The sequence below is a fragment of the Triticum aestivum genome, chromosome 6B (assembly GCF_018294505.1).
Source record: "Triticum aestivum cultivar Chinese Spring chromosome 6B, IWGSC CS RefSeq v2.1, whole genome shotgun sequence".
Lineage (NCBI taxonomy): Eukaryota > Viridiplantae > Streptophyta > Magnoliopsida > Poales > Poaceae > Triticum > Triticum aestivum.
Genome location: NC_057810.1, coordinates 151049543 through 151072616, shown reverse-complemented (window position 1 = coordinate 151072616; position 23074 = coordinate 151049543).

Here is a 23074-nt window from a genome sequence, read left to right as displayed (position 1 = left end):
CATGCCTAATGGCTAAAGTTGATGTGGGATGGCTTTGGCATCGCCGTTTAGCCCACGTCAATATGAGATCTTTGCAAAGTCTTCTCAAGGGGGACCATGTTCATGGACTAACGAATGTTAGTTTTGCCAAAGATCATGTTTGCAGTGCTTGTATCCAAGGAAAGCTTCATGAGACGGCTCACCCTCCCACGACTATCATCTACTCGAAGAGACCCTTGGAGCTCCTCCACATGGACCTCTTTGGGCCCCCATCCTTTGATAGTCTTGGGGGTAGAAAGTATTGCTTGGTGATAGTGGATGATTATTCAAGATACACTTAGGTATACTTCTTCAAGAGGAAGAGTGAGACTCAACAAACCGTCATCGACTTTGCAAATGAAGCTCAACGTCAACACAATGCAAAGATCTTGACAATAAGAAGTGACAACGGCACCGAGTTCAAGAACTACACCTTGGATGAGTTTCTTAGTGATGAAGGGATCAAGCATCAATATTCTGCACCATATACCCCTCAACAAAATGGTGTTGCGGAGAGGAAGAACCGGACGTTGATGGATGCGGCAAGGACCATGATGGCGGAGTTCAAGTCTCCATACAACTTCTGGGCCGAAGCCATCAACACAGCTTGTCATGCATCCAATCGGCTCTATCTCCGCAAAGGCTTGAACAAGACTCCGTATGAGATACTCACCGGGAACAATCCCAATCTCAAGTACTTCCGGGTGTTCGGGTGTAAGTGTTTCATTCTCAAGAAAGGTGTTCGTTTGTCTAAATTCGAAGCTAGAGCTCATGAGGGCATATTTGTTGGTTATGCTACAAACTCTCATGCTTACCGTGTTCTCAACAAGTCCAACAGACTCATTGAGGAGACGTGTAATGTAGAGTTTGATGAAAATAACGGCTCCCAAGTGGAGCAAAGTGGTACTTGTGATGTAGGTGATGAAATTCCTCCCCAAACCATAAGAAGAATGGGTATTGGTCATATCCTACCCATTGAGGAACCCCTTGTGGCCGAAGGAGAAGGACAATGCTCCACTCAAGTGGAGCCATCACCTCCCCAAGACCCACACGCTTCCGAAGAACAAAGTGAAGGCCCTCACCTTCATGAACAAGACCAAGGGCAAGATCAACCTCAAGATGGTGGTGAACCTCTAAATGATGCCCAAGGTCAAGTTCTCCCCCTCGAGCAAGTTCAAGATCATGAGCAAGCTCAAGACAGCGCTCAAGATGATCAAGTTAACCTTCCTCCTTCCACACCCGAGGAGGAATTAGAGCGTCGTGCCGCGAAGATTGCTTCCAAAACCACCACCCAAGGCCATCTCATGGAAAACGTGGTTGGAAGCCTAAGAAAGTGGGTAAGCACTCGTAGACAATTAGCTAACTATTGTGAACATCATGCGTTTGTCTCTTGTGTTGAACCCCAAAAGGTCTATGAGGCGCTCGAAGACTCGGATTGGCTCAATGCCATGCATGAAGAACTCAACAACTTTGAGTACAACAAGGTGTGGAGATTGGTGCCAAGAACTTCAGGGAACCACAACGTCATTGGAACAAAGTGGATCTTCAAGAACAAGCAAGATGCTCATGGGAACATCATTCGCAACAAGGCAAGATTGGTAGCACAAGGCTACTCCCAAGTCGAGGGCATCGACTACGGTGAAACCTTTGCTCCCGTTGCTCGTCTTGAATCCATTTGTTTGTTGATTGCTTATGCTTCCCATCACAACTTTAAGTTGCAACAAATGGATGTGAAAAGTGCTTTTCTTAATGGTCCCATTAATGAGTTGGTTTATGTCAAGCAACCCCCCGGGTTCGAGGACCCCTTCTTCCCGGATCATGTGTATCAACTCGATAAGGCACTCTATGGCCTTAAACAAGCCCCACGTGCGTGGTATGACCACCTTACCGAGTTGCTACAAGATCGTGGATTTGAAGTAGGACAAATCGATCCCACTCCTTTTACTAAGAAGGTCAAAGGGGAGTTGTTTGTATGCCAACTATATGTTGATGATATTATCTTTGGTTCTCCTAACAAAGCTTTCAATGAGGAATTTGCCGCTCTCATGACCTCCAAGTTCAAGATGTCTTCGATGGGAGAGTTGAAGTTCTTCCTTGGTTTTGACATCAAACAACGAAGAGAAGGAACCTTCATCAACCAAGCCAAATACACTCAAGACATGCTTAAAAGATTCAAGCTAAGTGATGTCAAGCCGGCTTCTACACCAATGCCTACCAAGTGCCAACTTGACATCGATCCCAATGGTAAAGCGGTGGATCAAAAGGTATATCGCTCCATGATTGGCTCCTTGCTTTACCTTTGTGCATCTAGACCGGATATCATGTTGAGTGTGGGGATGTGTGCACGGTTTCAAGCCGCACCAAAGGAAAGTCACTATGTGGCGGTCAAGAGAATCTTTCGATATTTGGCTCATACCCCAAACTTTGGCTTATGGTACCCAAGAGGAGCAAATTTCAAGCTTGAAGGTTTCACGGATTCTGATTGGGCGGGGGACAAAGTGGATAGGAAGTCCACTTCCGGAGGGTGCCAATTTCTTGGTTGCTCTTTGGTAAGTTGGTCTTCCAAGAAGCAAAGTTGTGTATCTCTCTCATCCACCGAAGCGGAGTATGTGGCGGCCGGTAGTTGTTGTGCTCAACTCCTATGGATGAGGCAAACTTTAAAGGAGTACGGTGTCATTTGTGACAAAGTGCCTCTTTGGTGTGATAATGAAAGTGCCATCAAGATTTCTCTCAACCTGGTACAACACTTCAAGACGAAGCACATTGAGATTCGGTATCACTTCATCCGGGATCACATTAGGCGAGGGGAGATCGAGCTCAAGTATGTCAACACTCATGATAACCTTGCAGATATTTTCACGAAGCCCTTGGATGAAGCAAGATTTCGCGAGTTAAGGCATGAGCTAAATATCATTGATTTGAGCAATGTGACTTGAACCCGTACACCCCCCACCACACTCAACGTGTTGTCTAGTTTAGCTGTAGGCATGGACATAGGGGGAGTGTTGTTCTCTCAATGAACTCTCCTTCCCCCCATTATGCATAAATCGATCACCTCTTTCACATTAGCCATTTTTAATGGTACTTGTGCTTCAAAGACGAGTTTTGGTCATGGGCCCAAGGATAATTCTTCGTGGTGCCATACCATCCAACTCAAACATAGGTGGCTTCGGCCACCGCCCTCTCTCCTCGAGAGGCTTTGTCGCTTGGTGGTTTCTTGTTGTCTTTTTGCCTCTAGTTTGTGCGTGTTCTTGTGGTTTCTTGTGTGTGAAAAGTTTCTGTGCAAAGGCTTTTTCTTCTTGTGTTGAAACTTGCGGTGACTTGAGCTCACGGTACTACCGCGGCCAGCTACGGTACTACCGCAGCCAGTCACGGTACTACCGCTTGCGGGAGCATGGTACTACCGTCACCACGTGGCAGTAATTTTTTACTGCCGCCTGGTTGAGCAGTACTACCGCCTCAGAGCGGTACTTCCGCCTGAGCGGTACTACCGCGATGATACGCGGTACTACTGCGCCGGTTCGAGCACGTGGGGATAAGGACGAGCAGGGGGAGGTTAACTCCCCATACCCATTCGCTGTCCTCTCTCTCCATGTCGCCTCCTTCTCTCCCTCGCTCAAGAACGGAGCCGGCGTTCGTCGCCGGATCTCCTCCACCGGCTGCCCTCCCGTGATTCCAACCGGTGGGATCGTTCCCCACCACGTGCTCTTGCTATGGACCAAGGTTTTTCCCCAACTCCCTCTCCGTGTTGATTGTGTTTGGTGTTTCTAGGTTTTGGGGAGGCTTGTGTGTTCTTGAGATTCATAGGCTTAATCTCTGCAAGAGTAGGATGAAGGAGCGTGGTATTGCATAGGATTTATACTTGTATTGTCGTCTTGCGCTAGATCTGATCACCGTAGCACCGCCGTTGTTTCGCGGTTCTTTTCAGATTCAAATCACCAGTTAGATCTGACGCGACGCGGTACTACCACCCGTATGGCGCGGTACTACCGTCTGCACAGTACTACCGCGCTCTGTGCGGTACTAAAATTCTACTTCCGCTCCAATCACGGTACTACTGTGACCTCGCACAGTACTACCGCGTTTGGAGCGATACTAATATTTTAGTACCGCAGACAGTGGCAGTTCTACCGTGGCTCTCATCTATCGCATGCCAACTTTCTCGTATGCCTTCTATGTGTTTCTTGTGCTTTTTCATGGCCTTTGCATTGATCTTTTCGCGTCTTTGGTGTTTTGCGTGTGTGTGTCTCAGGTGGTGGCTCTCGCCGGTCCAACCCCAATCGTGACACTGGCTCCAAACGTCTGCGCAACCCAGGTGAAGTTCCAGAGGGCTCGTCTGCCTCCAAGCGCAATGTCAAGCACTCAGCTAGCAAGCACCAGGAGCCCGCTAAGGGCATGGATGAGATAGCCCAAGCTGATTATGTCCGTCTCAGGCAGCTTCACCCTTATGTGCACCCGCGTTCCACTGTCAGAGGTTGTGAGCTGTTCTGGAACAAGCAACAGACCAACATCTATCTGGATGTCATCAAGAACAAGCAGAATACCTATGTGGAGGTGAAGTGGATTGATATGCATCACATGAGGAAGGACAAGTTCCGTGACTACTTTGGAGAGGCTCTGGACTTGGTGGAGCAGTTTGGCATTGAGCATGTGTTAACCTTCCACCTCGACTATGACCCTGAGCTCATCTGTCAGTTCTTTGCCTCAGTCTACTTTCACTCCGATGAGGAACGGAGGATGACCTGGATGACCAATGGCCATAAGTTGTCTGCTACCTGGAAGGAGTTCGTGGATCTTCTCCAGGTTCCTGATGATGGGCTCAACTCTCCAGTGGGTGTTCGCCCCCATGCCAATGCTGAGTCTGCCAACAAGGACAGGCTTGCACCATTCATGGTTGAGAAGGCGCTCGCCAATGGCAAGACAACTTTGGTGCTCAACTCTTTTCTGGCTATCATGTATCGCATCTTCCGCAACTCCTTGTTCCCTCGCATCGGTGACAAAGACAAGGTTCATGCCTATATGGTGGACATGATGCTCATCTGCGAGGAGGCTCGTTCGTCTCAGTCTCAGCCACTTGATGTCTCACACATCATGTGGTGTGAGCTCCGGTTTGCAGTGTTCAACCGCAAGGTGCCTATCTATGGGCCCTATCTGTTTCTGCTGATTTCGAAGACTTGGGAGAAGATGTTCCCTGATGAGGAGTTTCTTGCTCTAGACTGGGTTCGCCATGAGCCCATCTACCTGCGTATCAAATCCAACTGGGCCAACACCACTACTCGTGCCGAGGCGACTGCTGCTAGGGCTGCTGTTGATGAGGAGGATGCTGGCGCCGTGCTGAGGGCCGTGCTGCTAGGCCTTCCCAGAGTGCCACTATGCCATCATGGGCCAAGAAGGTGAAGGACAAGATGAAGACTCTGTTCTGCATGCAAGCCAAGGGGTAGTACAGGACTCACGTGGCGTCCAAGGAGAGTCGTCACCGGGACAACAAGATCTTGCAGCTCTATGGTGAGGCAGTGTCTGGAGGGTCTGAGGAGCACATCACTCCAGAGGCCGAGTGGATGGAGAAGCAGGGCTACAGGTGGACTGAGTCTGAGGAGGATGTCGAGGAGACCATCCCTGCTGCTGAGGAGACCGATGGAGAGGCTTGGGACGATTTCTCTGCTTGAGCCACCTCTTGTGTGTAGGTGTCCTCTCTGCCTTTTGGCGTCTCGATGCCAAAGGGGGAGAGAGTGTAGGGATTTGCGAGTGTGTCGTGTGTTTGCTGCTTTCTCGTTTGAACTATTTGCTGCTTTCTCGTTTGAACCTCGGTAGCTTTACTTCGTATGGTGTAAGACATATGCACTCTATCTATCCTAGCGAGCTTGTGTTATATTGTGCTATCTTTATGCTATGCTATGCTTATTATCATGCCTTGGTCTCTAAAATATAGGGGGAGTGTTGATCCTAGTCTGTGTGCTATGCAGTCCAAAGCATTCATCTAAAGTGCACACATCTAGGGGGAGCCCGTCTATATTTTAGAGAGGTAGGGTTTGCCCCTGCTCTAAGTTATCTTATCTATATGCAAATCCCGTGTTGTCATCAATCCACCAAAAAGGGGGAGATTGTAAGGGCATATTTATCCCTCAGGTGTTTTGGTGATTGATGACAATGCATTTGCGGACTAATCGTGTGCCTTGAGTTTCTCAGATTCTTCATCTCTAGGCACGAGACGATTCGGTGCCCCTCGGAGACTATTGAAGTTGGCGTTGTTCTACGTTTCTCTTTGGTGGATTTGAGTCGTAGGAGAGCCGTACTATTAAGAGGGGGTCCGCGTCGGAAAGGTTTGGGTGGAATCAACACGTACACTTGTTCCTCCTTTCCCTGCATTTTGGAGCTTCCCTTTGTTATCTTGGTTATGCGGAAATCTGACGACTACTGTTGTACTTGCGGTAGTACCGCAAGTACAAGCGGTAGTACCGATGTGTGTCACGGTAGTACCGCTCATCTGGAGCGGTAGTACCGCGGCTCCCAGGCCTTGTGCCGCTCTGGTGCGGTAGTAGGGGCAGATGTAATTTTTTACATCCGCACCCTCGACGGTAGTACCGCTCGTCCAGCGCGGTAGTACCACGGGGGCCCATGGTAGTACCGCTCCCTAGGAGTCGTAGTACCGTGGCCCTCCTACCTAGTACCGCAGTGTCACGGTAGTAGGCGCGGATGTAATTTTTTACATCCGCGCCCGCAACGGTAGTACCGCGCCTCACGAGCGGTAGTACCGCGTTGGATTTTTGTACCACCTCAGTTTCAGCGGAAGTAGGCACGGATGTAATTTATTTCATCTGCGCCCTTCCCAGGTCGTGACTTTCCTGCCTTGCGGTAGTACCGCAAGTGGGTGCGGTAGTACCGCGCAAGCGGTAGTACTGCCCCCTTGTCAGGCTAGTTTCGGCATGTGCTGCTGTCGCGGTAGTACTGTGGTCAGCCACGGTAGTACCGCACAGCCTCGCGGTAGTACCGCGCCCCTGGAGCGGTAGTACCATGTGTCGCAGGCTGAACATGTGGATAACGGTTGGATTTTTTCCACCACTATATAAGGGGTGTCTTCTACCTCTAGTTGACTACCTCTTCTCTCTCTAAGCTCCATTGTTGCTCCAAGCTCCATTTTCGCTCGATCTCTCTCCCTAGCCAATCAAACTTGTTGATTTGCTCGGGATTGGGTGACAAGGGCCCGATCTACACTTCCACCACAGGATATTTGATTCCCCCCACTTATCCCTAGCGGATCTTGTTACTCTTGGGTGTTGAGCACCCTAGACGGTTGAGGTCGCCTCCAAGCCATACTCCATTGTGGTGAAGCTTCGCGGTATTGTTGGGAGCCTCCAAGTGTTGTGGATATTGCCCCAATCTTGTTTGTAAAGGTCCGTGAGGGAGTCCCGGATTAGGGGGTGTACGGATAGCCGGACTACCATCATCGGCCGCACTATCATCGGCCGCACTATCATCATCGACCGGACTCCAAGACTATGAAGATACAAGATTGAAGACTTCGTCCCGTGTCCGGAAGGGACTTTCCTTGGCGTGGAAGGCAAGCTTGGCGATACGGATACGTAGATCTCCTACCATTGTAACCGACTCTATGTAACCCTAGCCCTCTCCGGTGTCTATATAAACCGGATGGCTCTAGTCCGTAGAACAACAACCATTACAATCATACCATAGGCTAGCTTCTAGGATTTAGCCTCCTTGATCTCGTGGTAGATCCATTCTTGTAAACATCCACAATATCAATATCAATCAAGCAGGACGTAGGGTTTTACCTCCATCAAGAGGGCTCGAACCTGGGTAAAACATCATGTCCCTTGTCTCCTGTTACCATCCGCCTAGACGCACAGTTCGGGACCCCCTACCCGAGATCCGCCGGTTTTGACACCGACATTGGTGCTTTCATTGAGAGTTCCTCTGTGTCATCACCGATAGGAAGGATGCCTCTTCCCGTCTTCAAGGACGGCATCTTCGCCGATGGAGCCTTGGCCGCCGGCCAAACTATCCGGCTAGGAGGTTTTCTTATGACCGCCTGTCCGGCCACCGCTTCAACGATGACCTCTCGTGTCATCGAGAGCAATCTTCACGTCAACTCGGAATTCGCCGAGCAGTTAGATCCAGCAGAGCTCTCGTCTGTAAACGAACTCTTGGATCGGATCGCCGCCCTGGGAGTCGCTACAGACTACAATCGGATCGGGCTTAAAACCGATCTGAGAGAGATTAACTCTCCCCAGGTTACCCACCACGTCACGGTGGTAGAGGAACTTCGCGACGATCCTTCTCCCATATTGAAAACTAGTCGTGTCCGGGCTACCAAACCCTCCATGCCGGATTCCCGTGGAGGAGCGGATTCCGATCAAGCACTGAACATAAAGTCAGGCATCGGACCGGACTCGTTGGACAACGTTCCACTTTCCAAGCTTCCAAATTCGGAAACTTCTCGGCCCTTAAGCCTCGAGATGGGCAGGGTCCCGGACTCAATTAGGCCCGCCCGTCTAGATATATGCGATCTATCTCTAATCCGGCAAGAGCCAGCCGAAACAGTACATCATTACTGGGCCAGATTCCTCCTGGTCATGGACCGGATAAAGGACTGCCGAGAGGAAAACGCAATCTCGATCTTTTGCAACAATTGTACGGACAGGGGAATCTTGAACGCCGTCAGCCATCGTGAAATCACACGTTTCGCCGACTTGGCATCCATAGTGCGAAAGTACTGTGCCATAGAAAGTCTCCGGAAAACCGAAGATAGGTTTTGGGATAATCCGGCCCCGAACATAGCCCCAGTCCACAACAAAAGGGTGCATTACACTCGGGCACCAAGTACAAGAACCAAAAAGCAGAAGCCCCTTAAAGGGAACGGAACCGTACTGGAGGGATGGCTCGGCAAACCCTGTACAATTCACAGTACCAAGGGCGCCACCCCAACACATAGCCTTCATGCATGTTGGATATTACGGCAGGTGGCCAAAAGTGGCGAGGAGCTTCTAGCCCCGCGAAACCACACCAACAATACCGGTACGGTATCAACAGTCTTCGAGACTTTCGCATCAAACAATATGCGGAAACGAACGATCCACAGCCTTGCCGAAGTCTACCAAGTAGAAACAACAAATACTTGGAGCGACACAGCCATCACCTTCAACGCCAGCGACAAACCTAAATTCCGAACAGCCCGAGCACCAGCCACATTGGTCCTCAGTCCAATAGTGGACGGCTTTCGACTTACCAAGGTACTCATGGATGGCGGCAGCGGATTGAACCTCATTTACGTGGAAACTCTTCAAAAAATGGAAATAGACTGGAGCCACATTGAGCGAAGCAGCACAACCTTCAGAGGAATAATCCCTAGCCGGGAAGCACGCTGCACCGGAAAAATCACACTCGATGTGGTGTTCGGCTCACCGGACAATTACAGGTCCGAAGAAATCACGTTCCAAGTGGCCCCGCTCAGCAGGTGACAATTACAAGTGACAATTACCATGCTATATTAGGACGAGAGGCATTCACAATTTTCCAAGCCGTACCCCATTACGGGTACATGAAGCTCAAAATGCCTGGGCCCGGCGGGATAATCACTCTCGTTAGTGATCCAGACATAGCACTCCGCGCCGAAAACAAAACAGCCGCATTAGCCCTGGAGGCACTATCCGAAGCCCTAGCGGCAGAGGAACTCACCGTGCTACGCGCTACGGTGCACAGAGACGACGTGATACTCGATAAGAGATCCAAGTCCACCTCCTTTAAACCAGCGGACGAAATTATAAAATTCCAGGTCCACCCAACGGACCCGACAAAGACGGCTTCCATCGGGGCACAGTTGAACCCTGATGTAGACGCCGCGCTGCGAAAATTCCTTCGGGAAAATTGGGACATTTTCGCCTAGCATCCTTCAGATATGCCAGGAATCCCTCGCAGGCTGGCAGAGCATAGCCTAAACATCCTAAAAGGGTTCAAGCCAATCAAACAGGCTCTTCGACGATTTTCCGAACCCAAAAGACAGGCAATGGGAGAAGAACTAGCCAAACTATTGGAAGCCGGATTCATCAGAGACATCAAACATCCGGATTGGCTAGCAAACCTGGTAATGGTACCAAAGAAGGACAGATCCTGGCGCCTATGTGTCAATTTCAAAGACCTAAATTAAGCCTGCCCAAAGGATCCCTTCCCCCTCCCCCACATCGACCAAATCATCGATGCCACCGCAGGGCACGATTCATTGTGCTTCCTGGACGCATACTCCGGCTATCATCAAATCAAGATGGCAGAAGCGGATCAAGCCGCAACGGCGTTCATTACTCCATATGGACCATTCTGCTTCAACACGATGCCCTTCGGACTTAAAAACGCTGGCGCAACATATCAGCACATGATTCAGACATGTCTGGCTACCTAGATCAGCAAAACAGTAGAGGCATACGTAGACGACGTAGTCGTCAAAACCAAACACGTCGAAACTCTAGTAGATGACTTGAGGGTCACATTAGACAACCTCCAAGCATATGACATCAAGCTGAATCCGGAAAAATGCGTTTTCGGCGTACCAGCCGGAAAGCTCTTGGGCTTCATTGTATCCGGTAGAGGAATTGAAGCAAATCCGGCCAAAATCCGAGCCCTATCATAGTTGGATATTCCAAAAAACCTCAAACAGATCCAGAAATTGACTGGATGCGTGGCGGCTCTCAGCCGCTTTATCTCCCGCCTAGGAGAAAAGGCATTGCCCCTCTATCGCCTCCTCAGGCACACCGAACACTTCGAGTGGACGGATGCTGCCACTGCCGGACTCAAAGAAATAAAGGCCATATTGGCAACGAATCCGGTCCTGGCTGCGCCCAACCTAGGCGAACCTATGTTGCTATACATCGCGGCAACACATCAAGTAGTAAGCGCTGTGCTCGTCGTAGAACGAGAGACAGAAGGGCATAAATTCCCTCTTCAAAAACCAGTGTACTACGTATCCACTGTTTTAACCCCCTGCAAGTCCCGTTACCCGCACTATCAAAAGATAGCGTATGCGGTGTTCATGGCATCCCGGAAGCTCCGACACTACTTTCAAGAGTGTTCGATAACAGTGGCCTCCGAAGTACCCCTCAATGACATTATAAATAACCGCGACGCAACGGGCAGGATTGCAAAATGGGCCATTGAGCTCTTACCATTCGACACAACTTACAAACCCCGGCGAGCTATAAAGTCGCAAGTTTTGGCTGACTTTGTCGCTGAGTGGACTGAAGCCGAACTCCCTAAAGAGTACGGCGCATACTCCAATTGGATTATGCATTTTGACGGCTCCAAAATGTTGGCCGGATTGGGGGCTGGCATCATACTAACGTCCCCAACCGGGGACAGAGTCCAATACGTACTTCAGATAATGTACACGGACTCCAACAACGCAGCCGAATACGAGGCCCTCTTACATGGCCTCCGGATGGCAATCTCCATGGGCATCCAACGCCTAGAGGTGCGCGGGGACTCAAACCTCGCAATATCCCAAGTAAATGGAGACTTTGACGCCAAGGATCCAAAAATGGCAGTCTATCGCAACGCCATCCTTAAAATGTCAGCTCGGTTCGAAGGACTTGAATTCCACCACGTAGCCAGAGATAATAACCAAGCGGCCGACGTATTGGCACGCATTGGCGCAAAACGTGACGATGTCCCTCCAAATATCTTCCTGGAACGGCTGTTCAAGCCATCCGTACTATGGGAAGAGGAGTCCAGAAATAACAAACCGGAGGCAGCCGCAGAGCAATCTGACATAACCAGCGATCCAGCCGACCAAACAACACCCTCAGCTCACGACATAATGGCAGTAATCGCCCCATGGACAGAGCCGTTCCTAGCCTACTTGCTTAGGCAAGAACTCCCCGAAGACCATAATGAGGCCCGCTGCGTAGTCCGGCAATCTAAAGCCTACAAGGTCCATGAGGGAGAACTCTATAAGAAAAGCACAACCGGAGTCCTTCAAAGGTGTATCTCCGAAGAGGAAGGGCGAGACCTTCTGGCTGAAATTCACGCCGGACTAGGCGGACACCACGCTGCAGCCCGGGCCCTTGTAGGAAAGGCATTCCGTACAGGATTTTATTGGCCGACGGCCCGGGCAGATGCTCAGGACTTAGTCCAAAGATGCGTCGGTTGTCAGCTCTTTGCTAATCAGAGCCACATGCCACCCACCGCCCTCAAAACTATACCCATTACCTGGCCGTTCGTGGTCTGGGGGCTTGACATGGTTGGACCACTTAAAGGGGGAACCCACAAGCAAAGGTACCTATTGGTCATGGTGGATAAATTCACCAAATGGATAGAGGCCAAGCCAGTTAAAACGGCAGAGTCCGAACCAGTGATAGACTTTATATCCGGGGTAGTACACCGTTATGGTGTCCCCCACAGCATCATCACCGATAACGGCACGAACTTCACGGCCGATAAGGTTAAATCATGGTGCAAAAATATGGGCATCAAGCTCGATTACGCTTCAGTCTATCATCCTCAAACCAACGGTCAAGTGGAACGAGCAAATGGTCTAATAATAAGCGGCATCAAACCTAGACTAGTGTGGTCCCTTACGAAATCTGACACGCACTCGGTAGAGGAGCTCGACTCCATTCTCTGGGGGCTGCGGACAACGCCTAACCGTACTACCAGATTCACACCATTTTTTATGGTATACGGCGCAGAAGCAGTTTTGCCCTGCGACATAATTCATGACTCGCCTCGAGTGCGCATGTACGAAGAAAGAGAAGCCGAGTTGGATCGGCAGGACATCTTGGACGCATTGGAGGAAGAACGCGATGTCGCCAAGGCTCGTTCCGCATTCTATCAGCAGCAGGCTCGAAGATACCAAAGCAGAGAAGTACGGGCCAAGACTTACAACATTGGCGAACTGGTTCTATGCCTGCCGGACAAGAAAAAGGACAAGCTCAAGCCCAAATGGGAAGGCCCCTTCATCATCGATAAAGTCTTGACTGGCGGAGCGTACCGTCTACGAAATGCGTCGGATAACCGACTCGAGCCGAACCCATGGAACGCAGCCCGCCTCCGAAGATTCTATGCCTAGCGCCGGACTAAGAGTTCGTCCCTTTCCCCCCGTCAAAATTTTTTTTTACTTCAGCTGCCTTTTGTTTATCTTTTTCTTCTCAACCCTATTCATCAAAGCCTTAAAAGGCCTACTTGCGCATCGTTCGCGCGCAATTGATGTGCTATCCACACTCATTATACCTGGGGGCTTCTTTACCAGAAGCTCTATTATAAGGGCTTCATGCCCAGCACATGTGTCAAGCCTCCACATGTACCTTTTATTCACCATTATATGCATCGATATGACTTAAGTTTTGGCCAAGCTGGGTTGCCTGGCTCCTGTGCTTACCCCTACGTTCCCGATTGTTCGGCTAGGAGGTAAAGGGAGCACCTCTGCGATTGTTACTGCCGGGTCAGCCGGATGTGTACCTCAGACTGGGTGAAGCCGAAAGCTAGCGTTCTTAAGGGAATATTCGGTCGGTGACTTAAAAGATGATTTTTTTACCCACTTATTTATCTGCCCCCAGATGTTTTTCTGCTTTTTTCGCAGTCCGGACATGCACTTTAGGGCATGCCACCCCCAGAGGAAAGGAACCCTTAACGGAACTATTCTCCCTGGAAGATGTTTCTTACTACCCATGTAATATAACATAACTAGTTGGGCACTTGTCTGATAAAGCACTAATGACCCCTACGCCTGGTCTCCATGCATACCCCGGTTGTTTCATAACCGAGAAGGTACTCGGACACACTCCGGACTCTAGGGTCCCGAGGTCGAAGCGAAAAGGTCGGCAAAGACAAACGATCTACAATCCGGCTAGAAGGAATTTTATATGTCATTTTATAATACATTGTCAAATCGACTGATTGTATTCTTCCTCAATCCCGTCTAACAGGTTGTCTAATTTACAGTCATGTTGGGAAAATTTAGCAGCCAACTCTACTTGGCCGTATACTAAACTCACAGGGATCTCCTTCCCATCGGGCCCCACAGGTCCGACTTCGGCCATGTGGTTGGGATCCGCCTTCTTGTACCGCGTCTTTACCATGGCCCAGGCCTCCCTGGCACCTTGGTGGCAGGCCGAAATCTTCCATAAATGGAAGCGCTGTCGCACTCCCTGAAGCTTCTCCGCAAGCTCCCCAAGACCCTCGGGTAAGGAGAAGGCTGGCCATAAAGCCTGGATGACGCCGCTCATTGCCTGCCAAACTCGTTCGATCAGTTGCAACAATTCGGGAAGTTGATCACCCGTTGATACGGGCATGTCCTCCGCAGGGCGACCTGTGAGCATACCTGCAGACATATTCTGTCAAATTGACTTCCTCACTGAACTCTTCTTTTCAAAGGAGTTTGCTCAAGCACTTACTATAGATGCCGCGACGAAGCCGCTAATTCTCCTTAACAGAGCCCGACAGCTCGGCCCGAACGCCTTTCAGCTCTTCTCCAAGCTGGGCATGGGCATCCTGGAGCTTGTTCCTTTCATGCTGCACCTTATGCAGCACCCTCTCGCCGGCCTTTAGTTGGCGCAGAAGTTCTTGCCTGTCCAGATCTTGTCCGGCAGCACCTGCAACGTCATTTTTTAGACTTGCGCAAAGGCCAAACGCTACTTATCTTTCTAAAATAATGCGTTACCAGGAGAGGTCCCTGTGTTTCCTCCTGCGCCAGAGAGAGCGGCCTCAAGTTGGGCCTTGCACTCTTGCAGCTCCTGAGACAGTTGGGTATTCTTCTCGGTAAGATCCTACGTTTCATATGATCCTTAAATCAGTTAATATAACTACTTTAAGTCTCGGGGGCTACTGGCATATACAGCTATTAAATTCTCTTACCCGTATGTCTTTTACATACTGCTCCGTGGCTCTGGTAAAACCATCTTGAGCAGCACGAAGGTGCGCGTCCCCCGCATTAAAGGCATTCAACGCCTCGGGGGAGAAGCACGCGTCACGAAATACTGTCCGGCGGCGCCTGTGATTCATGGCACTCTCCACCTCAGACTTGGTGGCGAACAGTCTGTCGGCATCCTCCGTCGGAGGAACGTCCGGCTCGCGCCTTGCGCTCGCCTCCCCCTCCAGACCAGGTGCTGGAGCCTGGCTGGTAGAGGTTGGATTGGCAACCTCCACGCCCGCAGTCCGGCGGGCGCTTTTTTCCCTACAAAAGTCATGAGCACTCAAACGCTTCCTAGGAACGTTGCTCTAAATAATGAATTATGAGCTATACCTTTGCGACGATGTTTCAGTCCGCGCCGCGCTCCTCTTCCGCCTACTGGTCCGGACTGGCCTTTGTTGGTCAGCCACCGCGGGCTCGGCTTCTCGCCCTAGGGGCGCCTCCTGCACAGCGCCATCATATACGGTGGTCAAAAATAAGCAAGGAAGGAATGACGGTGTCAGGACTTCGGTCGCAATCACCTGGGAAGCCGAATATAGTCCGGGATAGTCGGCCGTGATGGCGACTAAAGCATTGTCCATGCTGAGCTGGTGGAACACCCCGTCGATTAGCTCCACCTTTATGTCTGGATCCTCTTCGGATGCCGGATCCTGGGATCTCTCTGGATCCTCGGGTTGCGGAGCTGGACTTAGCATGTCCTCCACGATCCGGCGCAGTTCCTGCGTCGAAAGAAGAACACAATATAAGAAACTTAAGTTTCAAAAAGCATGGGTCGGGCATGCAGAGTGTTCGCTTACCCAAGGCCGGGGATTATTCATGGAGAACCCATTTAACGGGTTCGTCCGAAGGAAATCCTCCTTCTCCCCCTTATACAGGCCGGACAGGATCGTCACCAGGTCTTCGACCGAATCCGGCCCTTTGCGGCCATGACGGGTGGCATCGTCCTCCCCGTTGAAATCCCACATGGGGTGACCCCTGTATTGTAGTGGCTGCACCCCCCGCATAATGCATGTTTCCATGACTCCAATCATGGTCAACCCGGAATGGGCCAGTAACCTTATTCGGCCCATCAAATAATGGACGCTCTTGTCTTCTTCCAGTTGGGGGCTCCGCAGACGCCAACTAAGGCGTTTCTTCAGAGGAGCATTGCTGAACTCCGGGAGGCCGATCCGAACAGGGTCCGGCAGCGGAGCGTCTTCTATATAAAACCATTCCGAAGGCCAGTCTTCGGACGCCTTCTTAGGGGTTCCGGATGGATATCCGGTCCCGGCAATGCGCCATATTTCGGCGCCGCCCACTTGATATATGGACCCCTCGTGAGAGCGGGGTACAAGGCAGAACAACCTCTTCCACAGCGCGAAATGGGGCTCGACACCCAGGAATAGCTCGCAAAGAGCTACGTAACCCGCAATATGCAGGATTGAGGCGGGCGTGAGGTAATGAAGCTGGAGTCCGTAGAACTCCAGGAGCCCGCGGAGGAATGGATGTACAGGAAATCCGAGCCCCTTTATCAGATAGGGGACGAAGCATACCCGCTCCCCTTTGTTGGGACTTGGGGTAACCTCCGCTTGCTTACCACCTTTGTAGGTGGCCAGCCCGGCTCAAACGGGAACCATAAAGGCCGGAGGGAGATATCCCCCCTTGGAGCTTCACCAGCTCGTTGTGCGGAATAGAGCATCTCCTCCAATCTCCTGGCAAAGGGTTGGGAGCGCGAGAAGAGGAGCCGCGTTGATGGTCCATGATGGAGTGGATTCTTGGTCGAAAGCGCTCCGATGAGTATTTGCGGGAGGAAGATGGTGATTTGGATCTGGATTCTTGCCTCCCTTATAGGCAGATTATTCGCACAACTAGGGGGTAAAACATAAAAGACACCCTGGCTTTTCACATTCGCGCGGCGCGTGGAAGAAGGCCATTATTGGGCGTGGAAGCCAAGACGCGCAACATTGATGAGGAAGCCGGACACTGTTCGGCAGGTACGTAGAACTTGAAGGAGAACCCGCCTTGCAACGCCGAAGACTACACACATGCTGGACTTATCGTCATTGAAGCCTAGTTCGGGGGCTACTGAGGGAGTCCCGGATTAGGGGGTGTCCGGATAGCCGGACTACCATCATCGGCCCCACTATCATCGGCCGCACTATCATCATCGACCGGACTCCAAGTCTATGAAGATACAAGATTGAAGACTTCGTCCCGTGTCCGGATGGGACTTTCCTTCGCGTGGAAGGCAAGCTTGGCGATACGGATACGTAGATCTCCTACCATTGTAACCGACTCTATGTAACCCTAGCCCTCTCCGGTGTCTATATAAACCGGATGGCTCTAGTCCGTAGAACAACAACCATTACAATCATACCATAGGCTAGCTTCTAGGGTTTAGCCTCCTTGATCTCATGGTAGATCCACTCTTGTAAACATCCACAATATCAATATCAATCAAGCAGGACGTAGGCTTTTACCTCCATCAAGAGGGCCCGAACCTGGGTAAAACATCGTGTCCCTTGTCTCCTGTTACCATCCGCCTAGACGCACAGTTCGGGACCCCCTACCCGAGATCCGCCGGTTTTGACACCGACAGTCCGGTTGCCGCCTTCAAGGGCTCCAATAGTGGAATCACGGCATCTCGCATTGTGTGAGGGCGTGAGGAGATTACGGTGGACCTAGTGGCTTCTTGGGGAGCATTGTGCCTCCACACCACTCTAACGGAGACGTACTTCCCTTTAAAAGGAAGGAACTTCGGTAACACATCCTCGTCTTCACCGGCTCCACTCTTGGTTATCTTATCCCTTTACTTTTGCAAGCTTACTTGTGCTATATCCATTGCTTGCTTGTGTGCTTATTGTCTCTGCATCATATAGGTTGTCCACGTAGTTGCACATCTAGACAACCTATTTCATTGCAAGGTTTAAATTGTTAAAGAAAAGTCTAAAAATTGTTAGTTGCCTATTCACCCCCCCCCCTCTAGTCAACCATATCGATCCTTTCAGTCGGTTACAATGGTAGGAGATCTACATATCCGTATTGCCAAGCTTGCCTTCCACACCAAGGAAAGTCCCATCCGGACACGGGACGAAGTATTCAATCTTGTATCTTTATAGTCTTGGAGTCCGGCCGATGATGATAGTTCGGCTATCCGGACACCCCCTAGTCCAGGACTCCCTCGGTAGCCCCTGAACCAGGCTTCAATGACGACGAGTCCGGCGCGCATATTGTCTTCGGTGTTGCAAGGCGGGTTCCTTCTCCGAATAGTTTATAGAAGATTGTGAACACCAGGATAGTGTCCAGCTCTGCAAAATAAATTCCACATACCACCGTAGAGAGAATAATATTTACACAAGTTTAATCTGCTGATGTATTTGGTGGCGTGACGTCACACCACTACCAAGCCTTTACTCGAATTGTTTTTATTGTACCACCTCAGCGCGTTTAGCGAAGCGGTTTCCTTGGCACGTCTTGTCGAAGCAGAGATTGTGTTCCCCTTATCCCGGGATTCCCATTAATACGGACGTGGGTAACCCAACCGTGCCCGTTGCCACGCCCCCTCCATCGAAGGCGGGTTCCAAATGGTCACGGGGTTGGCTCTTGGTATTCTCCCTCTTTATAATGAGACCAAGGCCCGTTCTTTTTCTTCAACCCTCAATCGAATCCGCCCCTCGCCCCGAGTTCCAACACCCAAGGCTCCAGATTCGGGTACTTTCGACCTTCGACAATGTCTGGCTCCGACCTACGAGGCCGGTGGATGCCCTCCTCTGTCACGGAAGAGGACATGCTCAAGCTGAGAGACACCAGGTACTTAACCTACGAGATCTCGCATAGGTTGCCTGACCAAGGGCAAGTTATTCCTACTCCGAGCCCGGCGAGAGTGTTGTGTTCGTGTCTCACCTCCGTCGGGGTTTAGGCTTCCCAATGGATCCCTTCGTGAGGGGGCTCATGTTTTATTATGGGCTGGAATTTCACGACTTGGCTCCGGAGTCCATCCTCCACATCTCATCATTCATTGTCGTCTGCGAAGCCTTCCTCCGCACTACCCCTCACTTCGGCTTGTGGCTCAAAACCTTCAACGTGGAGCCGAAGATGATCGCGGGGCGTCAAGCAGAGTGCGGCGGGGCGGTTATAAACAAGAGGGCCGATGCTCCATGGCCCGAGGGCTTTTTTAGGAGGAGCTCGGTTTGTGGCAACAGGAGTGGTTCTATATCACCGCCCAGGGGCAGCAGGCAGAGGCCACCGCCCGTCTTCCGCTCGGGCCCTCCACAACGGCTGACGTCATGGGTCAACAAAGGGCTTGACAGGGGGCCGTCCAAAGACGTACCCCTGTTGCAGGGCCGGATTTGAGACCTCCAGGAAGGGGAGATAAATCTGGTCGTAGTGACACAGGTTATGGTAATTCGGCGCCTTCTGCCCTGCAAACGTCGCCCCCACCGCCTGTGGGAATTTAATCCGGAGGGACCATGAGCTCTCCAACACTTCATGGGTTTGACGCCCGTGGAGATGTACGAATTGTTCTTCGGATCACAAGAGATGCGTCCGGACTTGACCGAGGACGCTGGCCTAAGCTGCAATCGCCCGGATACTCAAGTAAGTAGCCCTGTGCCCGGACACATTGTTCATTTATTTATCATGGGTTTGCCTTTTAACCGGCTATCCCTTGAACAGGAGTGGATAGCGCAAGCAAAATTGATACGGTGTCCGGCTTCCCTCCCTGAGACCACGCCGGATCCCGTGTTAATTAAAATGTTGGAGGTTGCACCTTCGGAGGAGGGCAAAGGGGAGCACAGGAAAACTACCACCTCTGCCAAGGAGGCTTGCAGTAAGGGGGGGATCGAGGGTCCCTCCCTCCAGGGGGAGAAGAGGACCGCTTCCGAAGACCCGGAGGCCAAGGCCTCAAAGCGGGGAAGGAAATCACCGGAAGGTCCCGTGCCGGGAAGAGCCCCGGCCACACAGTCTCCCCAAAGGAATCAGCCCTCCAGCGAGCCGTAAGTAAAAAAAGGGGGGGTTTGTAATAGGGGACATCCCTACTTTATTTCTAAGGTAAACCGAAGTTTTCACCTTATAGTTCGGATCTCAGCCCTTCTCAGCAGAGCTCATCTTCGGGGGACCTTCGTCCGGAGATGATGGAGAGCGAAACGCCTCCATCTGCCGCACCGTCAGGCGGGGCGGATGACCCTGAGGTGTCGTCACGGAGAGTCTCCCCAAGTCCGGCGGGGCCGAGGAGTTCGGCACCCACTGGAGTACGGCCGGTGGAGCTGCAGGATTTGCTTGAGAGGGCGTCTATCTCAGAAGATCACCGCACATTAATGATCTGGTGATTGAAAGGATATCATCCGCCGAGAGCGGGTTGTATGAGGCCGTCGGAAGTTTACTAACGGGGTTTGAGGTATGCAAAAAATGACATACCTTTTGATAGTTTTGTACATGGAGTGCGCCATGTATAGATAGTATCCCCTGAGACTTGGTATGCTGTTGAAAGTGACAGCGTGCCGAGGATCATTATCTCAGTTATAGAATGTTGCCTTTCCTATGTGGGTGGTGGAACGATCGGTGGCCAGCCGAACTGATGGAGCTGCCGAGCTGAAGCGGCAACTCGACGTTGCGGATGCGGACATCGCGCTGGTCAATAAACGACTTGACGAGTCACAAGGTAAATGGTTGCTCCACGGTCACCGAGTAAGGGAGCTAATGCATGTTTCTTACAATTTGTATGCTTGATGCAGATGGTGCCGCTGCTGTGGAAGACCTTCGAGCAGAGCTTGCTCAAGCCAAGGAGCAAGCCAGGAAAAGTGATGCAGCTGCCTCGAAGGCAGCAGAAGAGCTAAAAGCCGAAAAGGTTGTTCACTGACGAAGCAGGGAGGAGATGGCCGAAATGGCCGTGAGATTAAAAGATGCTACCGACCGCTATGAGGTTCTTGAAAGAGAACGCCGAGCGGAGCAAGGGACCTGAAGAAAGACATCGTCGAAGCCAAGGATGCCTGTAGTGCGATGCGGGCTATGAAGGAGGAACTGCGTCAGGCCGGAGACATTGTGGCTGGAAAGCCCTTTCTGCTGCGTAGGAAGTTCACGGATCCGAAGTATGCTCAGTTGGGCCAATTGTGTGGTGCAGAGGATCCTTATCTGGATTTGGCGGCGAGTGCAGCGGACGCAGTCGTGCACTTCCAAAGCCAGAAGGATCACGAAATGGAAGAGCTTTTCTAGTCTCAATTCCATAGTCCGGAGCGTCCACTTCCGTTGACTGATCGGTTGGCGGAGTGGGCTGAGCTGAATAGGTTGTCCGGACTTGCCATGACAGATGTGGTGGCTCATCTGTGGCCAGAAAGGCCCAAGCCGGAGAGTTATTCTGGCTTGTTGCAGCAATTCCTTGGGGCGGTGCCGCATATCGAGGCGATGCAGCAGTCGGCATGCATAGAGGGTGCACGGATGGCTCTTGCCCGTGTTAAGACATACTGGGCGGAGATGGATGTCACCGCTGTTGCATCCCGAGGTTCGGACAAAAGCCGATTACCCGCCGAGCACTATTTTGAGGAAGTCCTGCAGGGCGCTCGTTTAATAGAGTCGCGGTGCTTGAAAGATGTTATGTTCAAATGACGTGTATGATTTGTGAGATCATGTTTATAATGCAACAGCTTTTTATACTTGTGCGTTCAAGTATTGAACTATCTCCTGTGCGGCCGTATATGTATGTATAATCTGAAAGATGGCAGTCTTTGGCTTCAGCCCCCACGCACATGGTGCGGGGGTGTTTGCAAAAGAAAAGCGCTTTTTCACACTTAATCCAACGTCTTGGTCCTTTGAAGGAGGTGATAGCGTAGCAAACTAGGCAACCGGACTATAATGCTTTATCACTTTCACTTATCCATAGGAGCTCGAAGGTGGGGCTACGATATAGCCCCTAGAGGCATTGCGCTTCTCCGAACTTGGGGCACGTATGTGCGTGACCGGGAAGCGGTCCTTTGTCAAAGTGGAGGAATTCTAAACAATCTAGTAGTCGATCGAGTGGTTGACCAGTCTCTCGCTATATCATGACAGTCAGTTTTCGGCTTTCTCTACTGAGGTGCTCGCCCGGCCGAACCGGGGCACAATCGCAGTAGTTCTCCTGGTGCCGCGTTAGCAGATGGAGCGGAACGTAAGGCAGCAAAACACAGGAGCCGGGCAAACCCAACATTTGACCAAAGACATGACTCAGAGCTGATGCATATAAGGCCTAACTCGAGACGCCAAACACCCCCTGAGGTATTCGGTCTTTATGATACCGGGCAGAACAATGCCCTAAGCCCCTAGTGTCCAGGTACGGGCGAGAACTTCTGACGCGGCCGATGCCAAAACGCCAGCCTCCTCCTCGGTTATGGTAGGAAACTGGGGGATGTGTATCAACAAGAGACAGTAAGAAAGGTTTACGCAGGGTCTTAATTTGAAAAGAATCCTTGTAACGGGTCCCTGCTGCACGTCTGCGCATGTGTCTCCGTTGTGTTGTATCCTGGATGGGTGTAGCACGTGCTTCATCGTAAAGGAGAAGAACTTAGTTTGGAAAAAAAATATCGTGCAGAAGATGTATTAAAATAAAGTATGGTAAAGTCGAGCTTTATTGGCTCTCATTGTTTATACGTGCAGCCCCTTGTAAAGAGGTATGCGGCGGGGAAGCCCCTTGTTTATTTATGCCGGACTCGCCTAACCGTGTCCAAGGTCTGAATGACCTGTTTTTAGGGGCTTTGACCAGCAAGGTCGGATTAGTGTGCGGCTGTCAAAGCAGTCTCATGTTTTCCGTGGTCGAGGAATACTCAGATTTACCCTTTACTGAGATTATGCCGCGTGGACCAGGCATTTTAAGCGTAAGAGACGTGTAATGCGGTATTGCGTTAAAGCGGGCGAATGCTTCACGTCCTAGTAGTGCTTGATGGCTACTTTTGAATGGGGCGATATGGAAAATGAGCTTTTCGTGATGGAGGTTGTCGGATGAACCGAACACGGCCTCTAGTAGTACAGAGCCTGTACAATTGGCGTAAAGGCCAGGCGTCACTCCTTTGAAGGAAGTGCTGCTATGGTGAATTTTGGTAGGGTCTATCCCCATTCTGCGGACGGTGTCCTGGTATAGCAGGTTTATATTGCTGCCGCCATCCACTAGGACTTGTGTGAATTGTAGTCCGTCGATTATGG